The sequence below is a fragment of the Gouania willdenowi genome, chromosome 7 (assembly GCF_900634775.1).
Source record: "Gouania willdenowi chromosome 7, fGouWil2.1, whole genome shotgun sequence".
Lineage (NCBI taxonomy): Eukaryota > Metazoa > Chordata > Actinopteri > Blenniiformes > Gobiesocidae > Gouania > Gouania willdenowi.
In genome coordinates, this window is record NC_041050.1 from 5,587,863 (window position 1) to 5,606,426 (window position 18,564).

Below are 18,564 nucleotides of genomic sequence, written 5' to 3' on the forward strand. Positions count from 1 at the left end.
ATCATATTTGCACTAGTGTTTAGAGTCTTGTGTTAGCGTAGTCTGAAAAAAAAAAAAAAAAAAATTATTTAATTTTTATGCCTTACTATAGCATTACCTCTGATTTTGGGTATTTGTCACTTTTTTCTAATTTTTCATGCTTTACTGAATTTTCATCCCAGTTTAAGTGTTCACATCATATTTGAAGTAGTGTTTAGTGTCTTGTGTTACCATAGTCTGCGAAAAAAAAAAAAAAAAAAATCTGAATTTTTCCATTTTTATGCCTTACCTCTGATTTGAGGTGTTTGTCCCTTTTTTCTAATTTTTCATGCTTTACTGAATTTTCATCCCAGTTTAACTGTGCATATCATATTTGCACTAGTGTTTAGAGTCTTGTGTTACCATAATCTGCGAAAAAAAAAAATCTGAATTTTTCATTTTTATGCCTTACTAGACCTGACCTCTGATTTGGGGTATTTGTCACTTTTTTCTAATTTTTCATGCTTTACTGAATTTTCATCCCAGTTTAAGTGTTCACATCATATTTGAAGTAGTGTTTAGTGTCTTGTGTTACCATAGTCTGAGAAAAAAAAAAAAAAAAAAAATCTGAATTTTTCCATTTTTATGCCTTAGTATAGCCTTACCTCTGATTTGGGGTGTTTGTCATTTTTTCTAAGTTTTCATGCTTTACTGAATTTTCATCCCAGTTTAAGTGTTCACATCATATTTGAAGTAGTGTTTAGTGTCTTGTGTTACCATAGTCTGAGAAAAAAAAAAAAAAAAAAATTCTGAATTTTTCCATTTTTATGCCTTAGTATATAGCCTTACCTCTGATTTGGGGTGTTTGTCATTTTTTCTAAGTTTTCATGCTTTACTGAATTTTCATCCCAGTTTAAGTGTTCACATCATATTTGAAGTAGTGTTTAGTGTCTTGTGTTACCATAGTCTGAGAAAAAAAAAAAAAAAAAAAAATCTGAATTTTTCCATTTTTATGCCTTACTAAAGCCTTACCTCTGATTTGGGGTATTTGTCACTTTTTTCTAATTTTTCATGCTTTACTGAATTTTCATCCCAGTTTAAGTGTTCACATCATATTTGAAGTAGTGTTTAGTGTCTTGTGTTACCATAGTCTGAAAAAAAAAAAAAAAAAAAAAATCTGAATTTTTCCATTTTTATGCCTTAGTATAGCCTTACCTCTGATTTGGGGTGTTTGTCATTTTTTCTAAGTTTTCATGCTTTACTGAATTTTCATCCCAGTTTAAGTGTGCATATCATATTTGCACTAGTGTTTAGAGTCTTGTGTTAGTGTAGTCTGAAAAAAAAAAAAAAAAAAAAAAAAAAATTATTTAATTTTTATGCCTTACTATAGCATTACCTCTGATTTTGGGTATTTGTCACTTTTTTCTAATTTTTCATGCTTTACTGAATTTTCATCCCAGTTTAAGTGTTCACATCATATTTGAAGTAGTGTTTAGTGTCTTGTGTTACCATAGTCTGCGAAAAAAAAAAAAAAAAAAATCTGAATTTTTCCATTTTTATGCCTTACCTCTGATTTGAGGTGTTTGTCCCTTTTTTCTAATTTTTCATGCTTTACTGAATTTTCATCCCAGTTTAACTGTGCATATCATATTTGCACTAGTGTTTAGAGTCTTGTGTTAGCGTAGACTGCGAAAAAAAAAAAAAATCTGAATTTTTCCATTTTTATGCCTTACTATAGCCCTACCCCTGATTTGGGGTGTTTGTCACTTTTTTCAAAATTTTCAGGCGTTACTGAATTTGCATCCCAGTTTAAGTGTTCACATCAATTTTGCACTAGTTTTTAGTGTCTTGTGACAGCTTCATCTCAGAAAAAAAAAATCTAAATTTTTTTCAAGTTTTATTCTTTACTATAGCCTTACCTCTAATTTGAGGTATTTGTCCCTTGTTTCTCATTTTTCATGCCTTACTGAATTTCCATCCCAGTTCAAGTCTGCACATCATATTTGCGTTAGTTTTTAGTGTCTTGTGATAGCCTTTTCTCAGAAAACAAAAAAAAAAATCTAAATATTTTAAATTTTCTTTTTTTTCTCATTTTTCACTTTCTTCTCAGCCTTAGTTTCTTCTCAGAAAAACTAAATTTTTCAATTTTTATGCCTTACTATAGCCTCACTTCTTATTTGGGATGTTTGTCACTTTTTTCTAATTTTTCATGCCTTACTGAATTTTTATCCCAGTTAGAGTGTGTACATCACATTTACACTATGTTTTAGTGTCTTGTAATAACCTTATCTCAGAAAAAAAATAAATGAAAAAAATATTAAATGTTCTTTTTTTTTCTTTTTGCACTTTTTTTTCACATTTTTCATGCCTTAGTGAATTTTTATCCCAGTTTAAGTGTGCACATCACATTTGCACTAGTTTTTAGTGTCTTGCGATCGCCTTATCTCAGAAAAAAAAAAAAAAAATCTTAATTTTTCAATTTTTATGCCTTCCTATAGCCTTACTTCTGATTTGGGGTGTTTGTCATTTTTTTCTTATTTTTCATGCCTTACTGAGTTTCCATCCCAGTTTAAGTGTATACATCATATCTGCACTAGTTTTAGTGTCTTATGATAGCCTTTTCTCAGGGGGGAAAAAAAAAAAAAAAATATATATATATATATATATATATACAGTATACACATTCTTTTTATGCCTCACTATAGCTTTACCTCGGATCTCTTTTTCTCATTTTTCTTTGCCTTATTTAATTTTCATCCTAGTTTCAGTGTGCACCTCACATTTACACTAGTTTTTATGGTCTTGTGATAGCCTTATCTCAGAAAAAAAAAAAAAAAAAAATATATATATATATATATATATATATATATATTATGCCTTACTATATAGCTTTACCTCTCAATTTTGTGTTTTTCACTTTTTTTTCTCAATTTTTCGCTTTTTTTCTCATTTTTAATGCCTGCTGTATTTTTATTCCAGTTCAGATAGGCACGTCATATTTGCACTAGTTATTAGCTGAGCTGAAAAACCATTTGGACTGTTAGTGTAAATATAGGCTGAGTTTGTGTTTGAACGCCCTCCTCAGGAAGCTCGAGTAAACTCAGTCCTCTATGCTCAATGATAAACATTATGTCATTTTAACATCCATGGAACTTTTTTGATAACTTTCTGTGGTGCTCCATGTTTAGTATTTGGTATTCCTAAGACCTGAAGTCTGGCCAACATTAATTTCATCCTAACTTTTCAAAGTAAATAGACGATTATGACTGTAAAAACTGTTCTTGTCATAAAAAGAGAACTATTTTTTAGGAAAACTATTCCATCAAACAATTTTATTTAGTCACTTAACTCAGGACAAAATGTTACAAACAAACAATAATCAATGAGGTAATGTAAATATGCAAATGTTGTGTTGTATTGTTTTGGTGAAATTGCTGCACAAGCATTTTTGTTGCACCTCCTTTAGAAACACCAGAACTAAAAAAGTGTCCATCATAAGTTGAAACCAAAGATGTCTTAGAAGAGGACCTTTCTGATAAATAATACACCTATTTTCAGCCTCGCCATGAATAGTGCAGGACTTGCCCTTTAAAGGGAAACACAGGAAAATGTCCTTTTACTGCCCAGGAGAATGTGTGTTCCTTCAGGAAATAAAGCTTATAAAATGTTTTACACCAAATCAGTAAATAATATTTAATAACACACACTCAAGGTCAAATTTATTTCATAGCATTTTGTTATTAACAGAGGTGACATGTAACAAAGTACAATTGATATTCATTTTGTCTTCTTTTTGAACAATTGAAGTCAAGTGAAACTTCAAAGGAACCATCAAAGGCGATCAGCAGAACTCCTCTGTCAGGAGATATAAAAAATTCCTGAAAAACCTTGTCTGAATAAAATCTCAACTTTACATACTATTAAAAAAGAAGACAAAATGAATCTCGCTGAAACTATTACATATGGAAGTCAAGTGAAACTTCAAAGAAAACATCAAAGGCAGATCTCCTTTGACGAAGACTGCCAGAAAAACCCAACATATTAGGAAGTACAAATACTTTGTTATTGTAGTTTTTCTGGTATCTGTACTTTACTTGAGTATTTATTTTTTGTTGTCTTTTTCCACTTTTTATTAACAGATTTTATTTATTATTAGTGCTAAATTCTCCAGGTGTTCAGAGGAACCAGATTTAACTTATTTCTATATACAAGTATTCTACAAGTTCCTAAAAAATAAAAGATATCGAGTTTGCTGGTTTAAAAACCCTGTCTTATTACTGAAGGTACATTTGTTTTACTTTTTTACTTACATACATTTACTAGCATGTACTTTTTTACTTTTACTCAAGTAAGAGAGCAACTTCAATTCTTTTACTTTTACCAGAGTCATTTTTCATTCAAGTATCTATACTTATACTTGGGAACCTTTGTTCTTTGATCTTTTCACAGGATTCCTTTTAAACAGGATGTCATCCAAATATGATTGTGGCCTAATTTCTTTTCTTCTACTTTCTGATGATGACTGTAGATTTTTGGAGGACAAACGTGTGGGCTGAGTGTGATGCTCTCTCATTCTGCCCACAGGATGTCTATTGATGAGTGACCGGTAAAGGACGGAGCACTGTGACAGGACATGGTGGCTCATTTCTCACCAAAACCTCCAGCTCCCACATACATTTCACACCCCAGGGTTTATACATCAGCTCGCTCGTGAGGGTAAAAAATAACCACTGTGGCTGTTGATGCTCATCATTCAGAGCTGAAGTGATAAGGAATCAGCAGCTTTGGTAAATATTCCACTGAGAGGATTTTGCTTGTCTTGAAGTAAAAAATTAAATGACTAAAAAAAACTCAAAAAAAAAAAAAAAAGACCCAAAAATGTAATATTACAAAAAAATACACAAAAGAAAAACAAAAGTAACAAACACATATAAAAAAACAACAACAAAAAATACACCAAGCGACAACAGAAATACTCAAAGTTAGCCAAAAAAAAAAAAAGCCTGCGACCCCTAAAATAAAGGTGCTAGAGACCAGGGACCCCCACTGTACCTGAAGGTGGTTGAACACAGACATGAACATTGAAGAACAGTCATGTGGAAACAGGGCCTTTTGGGGGGCCATCCATCCATCCAGGAAATTTATTATTATTTGCACAATAGCATCTTAAAGATATAAATCAGAATCAGAATCAGAATCAGAATCATCTTTATTCGCCAAGTGTATGTTGTACACACGAGGAATTTGACTCGGTCAATCCTTGTTTTCATCAGAAATAAAATGGGTTAAGTGACCAAAAATGGTGGAAAAGGTCGTGAAATGAGATTTTAAAAACCACAGAAATTGGTTAAAAGTTGCAAATTAAAGTGGCAAAAAAAAAAAAACGGAAGAAGTGTTAAAGTGGCAATAGTCAACATATGCGGCATTAGGTGGGAAAAGTGGTGGAAAAGGTTTATATAAGTGCCAAAAATGTCTTGAAAGAAACATGTGCAGAAACAGCTTTGAAATTTGATAAAGAAGTGCCAAAAATGGGAGTGATATCACACAAATGCATTAAAATGAGCAAAAAATATGGCAACAAAAAGTTGTGAAAATAGGGTAGGTAAAAATAAGGCAAGTTTGGTATAGTTGCAGAAAAAGGGTAAGAATAAACAAAAAATTGGTTCAAGATGTTAAAAAAATATTCTTAGTTTCTTGAGCCATCTGGCGACTCACTCCCAGTGTCTCCCAATGACCCCAAGGTTGAGAATCCCTGGACTAGACAACTAAGAATACAAAATGGCAACAAAAATACACAAAAATGACATTGACCCTAACACAAAAACAAACAAATTAACTAAACAAACTATTTATTATTTCCTGTATTAATACTCAGATTTGGTATTATTCTGAATGCTGACATGGATGTTGATAATCTGTCCCCCCACTGTGATATTTCTGCTGTATTTCTGATGAATCCTCTGAGCTGCATTCTGAAGCTCTACCAGCAGTGGGCGCTGTGTACCTTCGGTGAGCTGCTGATGATTCTTCAGGAATAATCTGAAACAGTCAGTATATGCATCTTGTTGCTGGATTAGCAGGGGTGTGTTTGTCCTTCCATAAATCTGCACATTGTCTTAACCGTCTCACTGCTGGTGTGTGCGTGCAGCATCGTTTGCATCATTACTTTCATCATGTTCTTGAACTCATTGATGATAGATGCCATCATTCGTTGACAACAGCTGAATTTGTGCAGGAGAGGCTTTCATGCACACTTAGCTTCTGTTATGCACATTTGATCCTGTTTTACTACATTTATCATAAGCCAGCAGGATATCTAACAGCTTTAGCTCCAAAAATAACACCGGTGGAATACATCTGAATCACAAGTGTGCAATCAAGAAAGCTTTTGTTCCAAAGTGAGTGTAATTTTTCCACAGTGAACTGAAGTAGACTACGTAGAAGCAGAAAAGGGTGAATCCTCCCTAAAACGAGAAGCTGAGTGTATGTCAACTTAACACTGCTCACATCTCTATTGCCTCCTTTTCATGACTGTCGACTGATTAGCCTTGATTATGCCCTACACACGCTCTGAGGTCAGCTTTCTGAGATTCTTCACGCCGCCTTTTGTTCTTATTTGACAACTGCAAAGAAATCAGCAGTCTCGTCTCTGATTCATCATCTTTCAATGGTTGCTAAGGTGATGAATCTGTAGTGTATGCACACAGTGCATCAATCCTGTGGAGTGTGTGGAGAGCCATGTCTGCTGTTCAACAGGGAGGGAGTGAAAATTGACTGTTGGAGAGTCCTGGTCCTGGTTCTGGTCCTGGTCCTGGTCCTGGATGCAGCTGGTGATGGTTGAAGCATCTCGCTGTGAGCAGAAATGTCACCCTCATCAACAAAACACTCTCAGGCACAAACACAAACACACATTCGTGCTCACAAATAGACACACACATGCGACACCTCCCACGCTCTCATCTGCACACGATCACACAACAACCCCTTCAAAGCCACACATATTCATCAGCTCTCTCCAAACTCCTTCTATCATATCTTATTATTCTTATGCCAATCAGCAAAAAAGCTTTTTAGCTGATTGGCATCAGAAGAGCATGAAAAGCTGAGAAGTGAACACAATCAAATTAACAGATTTGGGGGTCTGGCTTTTCAAACACAGGGCCCAAACATGCACACATAAGTGGCCCAACATGTGGTCCATCCTTATATACTGTATGTCAATAGATATTTAGTATCATGGCCTTAGTAGTCTGCACTTAATGTGATATGCAACCAATCACATGAATGCACATGGTTCTCAACCTTTTCAGTCCACGACCCCAAAGTAAAGGTTTCAGAGACCAGGGACCCCCAGTGTACCTGTAGGTGGTTGAACACAGACATGAACATTGAAGAACATGTGGAGACAGCAGGTCATGTAGGGTACTGCAGCAAAAACAAAGCAGAAAGCGGCCACCGGCCTGATTTCATCATAAATTGACGCGTCAACGCAAATTTTTGTAGTCAACATTATCAATTATGCTACTAATATTTTTTTCATTATTGCATATGTTGCACACATTGTGGTTGGCGCGAATCTCGAGACAGTCTATATATTTAATTCTATTTTTTTATTTTGCCCCCTCTTGGCAAGAATCTCAAACTCTGCCTTTGTTTTCAGTGTTTTAGAACTTTTTTGTCTTCATAAACTCAAATTTCCCCCTTCATCTCCTTTACTAAACCCTTTTAACTTGGCTTTGTTGTAGTTTTTCCAGATTAATTAAAATCTAAATCTAAATTCATTACACAAATTGTTACGACCCCCTCCAGGATGTTATTCAAGGCTTGAGGGGCCGCAACATAAACAAGACGCCACACAGAAAACAACGATTATCAAAAGTATTTATTAACAAAATTATAAAAGTACCAACAGAGCAAACTAAAAGGGACTGGAGACCCTGGCCAAACTGAACAAAAGTAGGGAGGACACTGGGCCAACCCTATACAGGGCCGTCGTCCCAGTTTTTTTTTTTTTTTTAACGATTCATGTTACGCTCAGCCTAGGAGCCACTGAACGGCACATGAACAGGTCATCCTTTACCAGCCTCAAGCAGCACGCCAACACATCTTTTCCAAACTGGGCTATTTATTTGAGCCACATAAGAAAAATAATAGGTACCAAACTGGGTTACGCAGAACCCACAAATAAAAGAACATAAGTTTCCTAGCCAACTGGGCCAAACTGAAGAAAACGTATCACCGCTTCGGTCTCGCTGTGAAGCTGTGAAGCTGTCAAAGGGCAGAAGGACGTGCTGCGTGCTGGTTGGAGCGTGGGTATAGGATGACCCGCCCTCTGAACCACCTCTGGCACACCATTCGTCATCTGGGTCTTTTTGTAGCCGCCCTCCTCCGAAGCTCAGCCAATCCGAAGCGGACCTGTTATTCACAGACCACGTAGGTTGGGCTGTTGATAGAGAGACACCCCCCCCCAGTGCACAACACAGAAACACAAGTAGCACACAAACAAAACTGACATACGACAACAGTCGTAACAACATACTACACCACATACTGGTGTGTGTAATTGTGTGACAAAACCTAACATGTTGGTTTTAAAATCAGGCCTTTCTGAAGAGTGTAGCTGAATTGTTGAGCAATAAATAAAGAAATGTAAATGTAATAAAGCTGGATTGTTCAGAAAGGTGGCATAAGTCTGTTAAAACATGCCACCGCTGATGCTGGTTTGCTATATTTGATTAGTTTGGGGTGAAACTGCACACTTGTTCTGCTTCAAGTCATTAATCACTGAACTCATAATGTGGTGTGAGTATCAGAAAGTGGGCGAGGATGAAAGCGTTTATCAGGGGTATGCATCAGTGCGGCTCCTCTCCCAAACGTGTCAAGTTGGTGTCATATCTTGGGGAAATGAATGGGAGAAATGGGAGATAGAGTTTCAGCATGTCACATAATTAACACAATTTCCAATTAGGGCTCTGGTTTCTTTAATTAAGGAAAGAGACTTAAACCGATTTTACAGACAGATCAGCAGATGATGGATTGGGCTCCAGAGGGGCGTGACTGCATGGGAACAGGCTTTCAAGGAAGCCATATTTGACTTTGATTCATAAAACATGCCACTTAAACACCTTGATTACAGATTAAAATCCTCTTCTCATTTGTTTTCTTCATGTTGTGTGTGAAAATGAGGTGAAAAATCATTCCCTGCTCTGGATGCCAGAGGTAACACATCGGATCAAAGGCAGAATTCTTCATCCAAGAAAATCTGTGTTCAGCTTCTAAAAACTCTTCTTAATGTTGGAAAAATGAAGCTCTCAGATACGTCAGAGGCTTCTTCCTGCCTGAGAGAAGGGTTAGGAGTCCTTGGACATGTTTAAAGTAGACGCAGACATCAGATCTCATTCAATCAACTCTTTACAATGTATCAAAGAATCACTATCAGAGGTGAAAGTAATGGATATCAAGTACTCACATTACTGTAAATGAGTTGCTTTTATGGATACTTGTAATTTTTTAGTATATATTCACTCATCAAAACACATCTGTTTCACTCAGCTTTTAACATTGAACCATTCACTCATTCATACCTGTTTCCTGTCTTTTTTTTAAACATTTTTTTTTTACTGATGTTCTTTCTTTTTTACTGACTTATTTTTCTTTGTTTTAATCACTGTTTTTGCTATTGATGTTTTATCTTGTATAGTGTCTTTGAATGAAACGTAATTTGTTACATTTCTACAGCCAATCGTTACTAAGTAAATTATTATTTTTGGTTTTAAAATGATCAACGGACATTGAGAAACTACAAAAAATGACGTGACCAGACAACAACATATAGAGAACCAATCAGATTGAATGGAGGTTATTTTCTCAGTTTTAGAGTTCATAAATGTAGCTATACTTAAGGCACTTTCATTTACTATGGATCCTGTAGTATTTTAGGTGACATTTGTTTGTTTGTTTTTGACGTGTAACATCTTTTTAAATGTTGACAGTGCATTTTTTTTCCAATGTGGTTTTTATACAGAAAATGGCAAATAAACTGAACTGAATTGAACTGAAATTGTAATTTTTTTTTTTTAAAGAATTGTACATTAGGATAAAGCTTTTATTTCATACAGATGCCTTTGTGGAAAATAAATGAAGTTCCAATTGTGCAAGATCTCGTTCCAGTAACTTTTACTTTGAGTACTATGTAACTGAGCTACTATGACTTGTACTTGAGTATTTTATGCATGACTTACTTGTAGGTGAGGTGTAAGTGAGTAAGATATATCAGTACTCTTTACACCTCTGTCTCTTATCTACACTGCTCCACTGGCAAGTATTTTCACAAGTTCTCTGATTCCCTCCAACAGTCCAAAAAAGTATATCCCAGTGTAATCACGGTCTATAAATGGACCTAGAAGATCAGAAGAGCCTGTGCCCCATCTCCGCCCTCTTCCTTCTCACGCATCTCCACCAGAGAACCAATTCATATGAACAGGGAGAAATATAACGTAGCTGAGGGTAGGGGCACAAACCCATGTCATCATCTAAAAGAGTGGGGGTTTTTTGCCGAATCCTGAGTAACCCCTCCTCATATCATAAATACACCCCTAATATTTGTTATATGCCATTCAAAAGTGTCAGCAACACTAGTTTGGGACATTGGTTTGATGTAGTCCTGACAGTTTGGTCACTTTAAGATTTTGGTATTGAAGGTTAAAGCTGCTGAAGAAGATAATTTCTTTATCAGATAAAAACGTAGTGTAATCCTCATGGATCAATAAATCAAAGATCATTTGGTTGAAAAATTGTTGCTTGATCATGTTCTTGGTATCAATGGTAAACATTTTTATTGATATTGTCATTGAAAAGTTCCGTGCATTGCATTGTGGGATGTGGAGTCCCGTAGACCAGGGGTGTTAAACTCATTGTAGTTCAGGGGCCAAATATGGAGCAGTTTGATCTCAAGAGAGCCGCAGATTTTATGCAGAAAACAAGTCATTTCAACAGTTATGTGGCCCAGTTCAACATATACATAAAATAATAAATATGTAAGAAACCAACAATATCCGAGCAATAAGTGACATATATGAGTCCTAACAGGATCTTCACTTTAAATTTCCTAGATTTGTGACGAGATTCTATTTAATTAAGGAAAATGTTGTGTAATAATTTGAGGAAAATTCTCCATTTTTTTCAACTGAAAAATGACTGCAATCATGCAATATAAGCACCGGGAAAAACTGTGAGCCCCTGCAAATATTGTTGAGTGTCATTTACACAATGATTCATGTTTTCTCTGTCATTTTTACTTCCTCCTGTGGGCCAAATTTGATACTCCAAAGGGCCGGATTTGGCCCCCAGGCCTTGAGTTTGACACATGTGCTGTAAACAGATGCATAAAAGTGTTTTTCTGGTGTTTGCCCCAAACCTCTGCCAAAGTCACTTCCCAACACATTCCTGGAGTTTTCACAGACTGAAAGTTGTTGAAAAAACAATGGAGGATGTTTATTTTTGGGCTGACACGGAAAGGTCTGATTTCAGCAGAAATATAATGTCATGTAATAGTACAATGAAATACTGAAGAAACTAGAACAAAACTGGTTTTAAGCCAATTATGGAGAAACAAAAAAATCACAGTAAGAATGAAGTCTACATGACTCCATGTCCCACAATGCAATGCGCAAAACTTTTCCGACATTGTCAATGACACTATTTACAGTGTAGATCAATACAAACTTTCAAGCAACAATTTCTACATTTTACAACTTCTTTTCGAGCCATTGATCTTTGAATTACTGATCAATACACTACATGTCTTTATCTGAATAAATCTACAGAAAGTCATATTTGGCTGATAGAAAAATGTACGATTCACACAGTTTGTTTGTTTTAAAAGCGACTAGAAAATTTAGGCGCACGTTTTAAAATTCATTGATTGATAAATGTTTGCAAATACCACTTGCAATGTGTTGATGTAACCCTACGGGTACATGTACCCCTGGTTGGGTAATGGAGTTTTGTTGTTTTACTTGGCTTCCACTGATTTGGACACTGCAGGAAGCTGCTTTGAATATTCTTTTTTCCCTTAGTTACTTCCATCCTTTGCTCCATTTGTCCCCAGTTTCCATCTCCTTTGTGTCTTGAATCTAATTATATTTGATGGTCACTTTGGCTTTTTAATTGTCTTATTTTATGTTATGCGTACTTGTACTTCCTTTATGCCCATCAGTCAAGTCCCAATGGAGGCTGTAAAAGACTGCAATTGCCTGCCTGTGACAGTGTGTCCTCTGATAGTCTTTACTTGCGACAATGAACATGATACGATGGGAGATACTTATTAAACATCTTAAAGACATTTGTGCATTAAGGGGTTTGGAACACACCGGCAGTAAAAGCTTCCATCTACCTCACAAGTATGTGCAAAAACACATTAATGCACTGTATGTAAGAAAGAAATGAAAAAGTATCAACAGAGAACTGAAGATTACGAGATTGCAGAGAACTATTACAGGCTGGTAGATGAGAGTTGCATAGAACATGGAGTAATCCTGAATATGCCGGTACATTGGTAACCACCGCTAGGGGGTCCGATCCATAAAGTCAGTAAAATGATGGTCCGCTGTTCTATGAATCTGTGATAACCACATTTATTTATTTATCTGAATAATATCCACTGTTATCCAGGAAGTTTATTATTTGGGCCATAGTATATAGTCATCCTAAAGATGTAAATCCTTGTTTTAATCGGAAATAAAATGTGTTAAAAGTGACCAAAAATGGTGGAAAAGGTGGTGATATGGTTGAAAATTAGATAAAAAGGGTTTAATGTGTCAATATTGGAACAATTAGTTTAAAATGGTAAATAATAGCCTTGACAAATCATGAATGGGGTTAAATTGGCAAAGAAAATAAGCATGACATATGGTGAAAAGAGGTAAAAGTGACAATAACGGGCCAACAAATGCAACATTAGGTGGGAAAAGTGGCGGAAAAGATTTATAAGTGACGAAAATATCTTGAAAGTGAAAAAATTTGCAGAAAACACATTGAAATCTGACAAAAATGTGGCAGAAATGAGAATAATATAGCAAAAATGCATAAAAAAGAGCTAAAATATGGCAAGAATAAGTGATGAAAATTGGTTGAAATTTGGCAAAATTGATGTAGTAACAGAAAAAGGGTCAGTAACGGTTGTTTGTAGATATATAACAAGTACAAGTAAAATTTCTGATTTAGAAATATACTCTATAAAGTACAAGCACCCATAATAGCAACTAAATTTCACCTCTGACTGTGATACATTGTTGAATTTTATCTTTTGATATCTGTTTCCATCCACTGCAGCATCACCTGTATACTGACCATCATCATCATCATCATCATCATCATCATCATCATCATCATCACAGATACTGCTGACGACTCAACCGCCAAAGGTTTCTTATTAATCTTACATGACTTGCTGTACTTCCAACCTTGTGCATTTCGTGCTTGCCTGATCTCAGCACGTTTGCACTGAACATTGAGCGAGCGCCGCTTATAAAACACAGTACACTGAAGCCATTTGTTGTTATAAATGGCCCTGTGCTCTTAAAGGCATGCGTTTCTGAATTATTGATTCCCTCGGCGTGTAGAAAGCAGACTTTATAAAGACAAATATGATCACACACGAGAGATGGTTATGTACAATAGATGTTTACATTCACTTTACTGCAGGTTCTCACGTTGTTTTTGTTCAAATCCGTGAGAGAAAAATCCTGCATTAGCCACACAACAGATTTTCACTATGGATTAGCCACACACACACACACACACACACACACACTTACATGTATGTGTGAAAGTGTTTATTATGTATACAGTGTAAAACAAAGGCTTGTTGTCTTGTTTATAACGACACTGCCTTCTACTGACAGAGTATTTATCCACTTTACAATATGTCGAGAAATCTACTCACACCTCATTTTGCACCATTGTTTTGTAATTATGTATGAACACATTTTATATATTTAGGCCTGCCATTTTAAGCTCAAGTCATTCAATAATCCACTGTCCTTATTTTGTTTTTGTTGTTTTTTTTTTTTTGCTCGCTACATCAAGTAAACAGATAATTATGCTTCCACTGTCTTATCACACACACACACACACACACACACACACACACACGCTTAATGACACGGTCGTATTCGATAATTCCTCTCAAATGATGCTGCTAAAAATACAGAGGACCCACCACCACTAATCCCTGTGAGGTTTGCAGTAGGACTGAAACAGCAGAATGCTATATCACAATCCCTCTTCTTACATAAGTGTGCACACATTTATCAACCTAGCATGAAAACGGGGGCAAACGTGAGCGCGCATTGTGTCGTACGACAGGACCAACGTGGGATTTATGAAACATTCGTATCTGACCGGGTGTGGCGGCTGAATTTGATCGTCATTAACATGTTACGCCCTCAAATATTCCTGGTTCGCAGGCCCCGCCAACTGAGGTCAAACAAACACTGGCAAGTAAATAATCGTTTCCGAGATGAATATCAGTAACCTCACCACTGAGCTGAACAAACAGAAACATGCTTTTCGGGAGTGTGATAACTGGAATTTAAAGAGTACATTCTGTGGTGGAGAATAACGGAGAAAGTGAACAACGTTTCCGTATTGATCGGATTCAGGCTGAGGTTTGAATTAAATTATCAATAACTAACGTAACCAATGTCTAATGATGGTTTAAATGAAAATGTACTCACCCACAGCCTAAACGTGTAAATCCCTGCTATTTGATCAATTCTTTACATTTGGTCAAGAAAAAGTAGACGAGGCACGTGCGAGCCTGTGACAGCTGTGGCTTGTTTAATATTTTTTCTTTGGCCTCAGTCAGATTTTAGTGTGCTACAGCACAAATCAACACCCTCAGATTTGCGTCAGACCAGACGTCAGCGTTGGGGTCAACTGACCTTTCGCAACAGCCCCGCCTCCCTTATTTACTGTCGGAATGTCCGTCAAGTTCCTGAGTTGATCTTGTCTGTAATGGCTGGGAGAAGTCTACCGGTGTGTGTTAGTGACTGTTTTTAGAGCAATACCTGCACAATCTCCTCCAGATCCAGGCAAAATGGGTTACAATACGCTGTGGAGGGATATATTCAACATATTAAAATAAACAACAAAGGGGACATTGCAACTATCGAAGCGAAAGCAAAGCTTATCGGTGAATGGCGAAAGGAGAAAAACCCCATGAACTCTACCTGCTCATGCACTGTGGGTACGTTTTCTTATATTATATTGTTCGTATCCACTTTAAGCTATAAGAGGGTTACCACAGCTAATGGAGATCTTAATGAAACAAACTGTTACATTAGCTTTAGCTAGCTGAACCTACAGGTGACCCAAGGCTAATAAGATAGCAGCTATTAATGCTGGTAAGTGCTAACAAAGCCTGTGCATATACTCTAGATTCACGAGGTACGTGAATGTATAGTTATGTCACCTTATTTAATCAAAATCAAATCAAATCAAGGTTTATTGTCATTTTGCTGAACATACATATTAGTGCAGACAAGATAATGTTAAATATACTACACATACACGCATACTAACACACCCCCAGCCAAACACTTGGGGTACCTTGTATCCAACCTGCATAAGCCATAAGCAGCACACTGCTTCACCATTGTGTCTGAGCATGTCGTGCATTGCTTACATAGTAACGGTTGCTCGGACGTATGATTGGACAACGACTGTTTGTGGGTGAAGTTTTGCAAAAGGTCAATTGCTTTTTTCAGTTGCAATAACGTTTTCAATCATCAATGTTCAATTACAATTAAATTATGATAACAGTGACCACCATTTTTTCCAATTACAATTAAATTACAGTGGTTTTTTTATCCTCAGAAAGTAAATTACAGTTAATCACAATTACGGAGCCTGAAATAAAAAACCTAATAAAAGTTAACCTTCGTCTTGTGTTAGCATCTCTTATGATAACGGCTCCTAAATCAGCTGTAAAATACAATAAAAACAAATATCTATCTTCAAACTTGTCTATTGGTTACCTTATGAGGCTTCCTAATCAATGAAAATATAGGTTTTAGTATTTTTGGTGTGGGCGTCTGAGCTTCTTTTGTGTCAGTATACCCCTAGATTTGTTTTTTTGTTTTTTTTTAAATGGTAAAATGTGGGAAAGCTTGATATGAAAAATATTTTAATAATTGTTAACTAGAACTGTACTACTTAGGACTGTGACATGGTTCCCCAGTTTAGCAATAAATTACAATTTACAATGTTTTATAGAATTTTCATGGCAATTACAATTACAAAGTCAATTACAATGTAATTATGACTACGACAGCAATAGGTTTTTAAAATTACAATTACAATTACAATGACACCATAATTGTAATCAATTATCAATTATCAACTCTGCCTCAGGGTCCAACCAACAGTGTGTGCTGGCTTTGCACCAATCAGACACACTAGTACTAGTTTACATTCCAGACAATTCATTGTCATATTCTCACTCCAGTTATCAACATTTTTGACTCTTTTAAAAGACAGCTAAAAAAAAATGTTAATAATCTTTAAATATGTGTATATATATTTAAAACATTGACCTACTTGCTCATGCCTGTTTTTGTTTCAATTTACTTTGGGGACGTGGTCTTAAAAGACCTCTAATGGTCTTTTCTCACTCTCTCCTGCACAGTTATGTTCTTTTAACCACTGTATACATTTTTGTCTGGTTATTTGTGCAAATGAAATGAAATGTCAGAAAAAGGACCAGCAGAGTTTTGAATGCACACAGCTCACTTAGTGTTTGTTTGGTTCTGCTGAACATAAAGCAAACAGTAAGCAGCTGATTTTGTCTGGATCGTCTGGCTCAAAAGTACTTGGCAGCAGAAAAAAAATCAGCAAAGGAGCAGAAATAACTCACAAGACAGAAGCATAAACGACAGCAGAGCAAACCCTGAGTGCTTTGTCTTCTTATTTGACTTGCAATCTGCCAGAAATGAGAGAACGAGCGGCTAAAAATAAGTTGGAAAATCACACACACAGTAAGAAGTGAGATAAAAAGCTCAAATATTTTACATTTACTGCAGCTTTCCTTAAATCTGACTGTGCTTGATCCTTCAATTATTTAAAGAACGTCAAATGACATCAGCTTTCATCCATACAGGCGACTTTGTTTCACTGTAACCTGATTGATTACACACTAAAGTAGTTTCTTTAAAGGTATTGATTACCGACTGTGGAGCAGGTCGGATGGTTTGCATGTTACACTTTCCACTCCTGCAATGTCAGGGATCGAATGGGAGTTGATTTACAAGCCCCGCAGAGCAGGTAAATCAACATTTGATGGTTAAAAAGGAAAAAAAAAATTATCTCCTGCTGTTAAATTTTGTATTACTGAGCGTAAGAGAATTTGGCTTCACTAATGTTTGAATTAATAAAGCGATTATTGTTGTTGTTTTTTTTGCCACATTACCTTTTATTTTACAAGCTGTCTTTTTTATGGCAAACTGAGAGAGGAGGAGAAACGGCAGCTTTCAGGCCTCACACAGGTGATATTGTATTGAGAAATTTCCACTGAAATTGGATCAGCCTGTATCGTGAGTTTCCACTTTTATTTTCAGTAGGATTCCAAATCCCCCATGACCCCCATGGGATAATAATTACATTTTACATGAATCATTTTTATGTTCTTTTGTTCTCAACACATTCAACTATGTGATTAATAAATATTTTCAACTGGAACATTTCACTAATTGATATCTAGGATGTATTATTTTAGTGTTTTAGTGTATTTTAGTGTGTTAACATTGAGCAGTGTATAAATATCTTACCCATTTTTTGAGTTTTCTTCTTGTTTTGTAGCATAAAAAATCTTAATTGTGAGCAGCAAAATATGTCCCAATGTATGTTGTCTGAATGTGTGCACTGTATTTTAATGCTAAAAAAAAAAATAATAAAAAAAAAAAAAAAAAATGGGTTGAGAATTTGGGAAGTAATCAAAAATAAAATTAGATCCTCTACATCTGTATAAGCATGTGTATGGTTGCTCCTTTTATACACTTGTTTTATAATATTATTGTGTTTCTTCTGCTGTGACGGTGAGCCTCTGGAGGATTGTTGCTCATCAGCCTTGGGTTTTAAAAGGAAGAGGTGGACATGGGGGACACGTGGCTGAGACGCATGTGAACACACTGAACACGGGCAGAGAGACTGACGTTTATAGAACACTTTAACATGGCTTGTTTTAATGAACGCAAAATTTCCATGAATACAAACACACAACATACGGTAGTACTGCTCCTTCATGTTAATCTTCTTTATGAATCGTAGGTAGTGAACCAAACACACGTGGCTGATGAAAGTGGATTTTGATGCAATCCTCCTTCTACAGTATTGATGTGCAAATGTTCTTTGAACCACCACAGAATCAATTGCTCATCTCCCGTGAGACCTCTGTGGTCTTAAGCATGAACGGACTGACTGTTCACCCCTAAATGGCTTTCTCACCAAAGAGGAAATCGCTGTTTTTCTAATAAATTTGTATATTTTTACACTGCACTCCCTTATATGTCATCCTTTCTTTCCTATTATGATCATCCATTCTTCTGG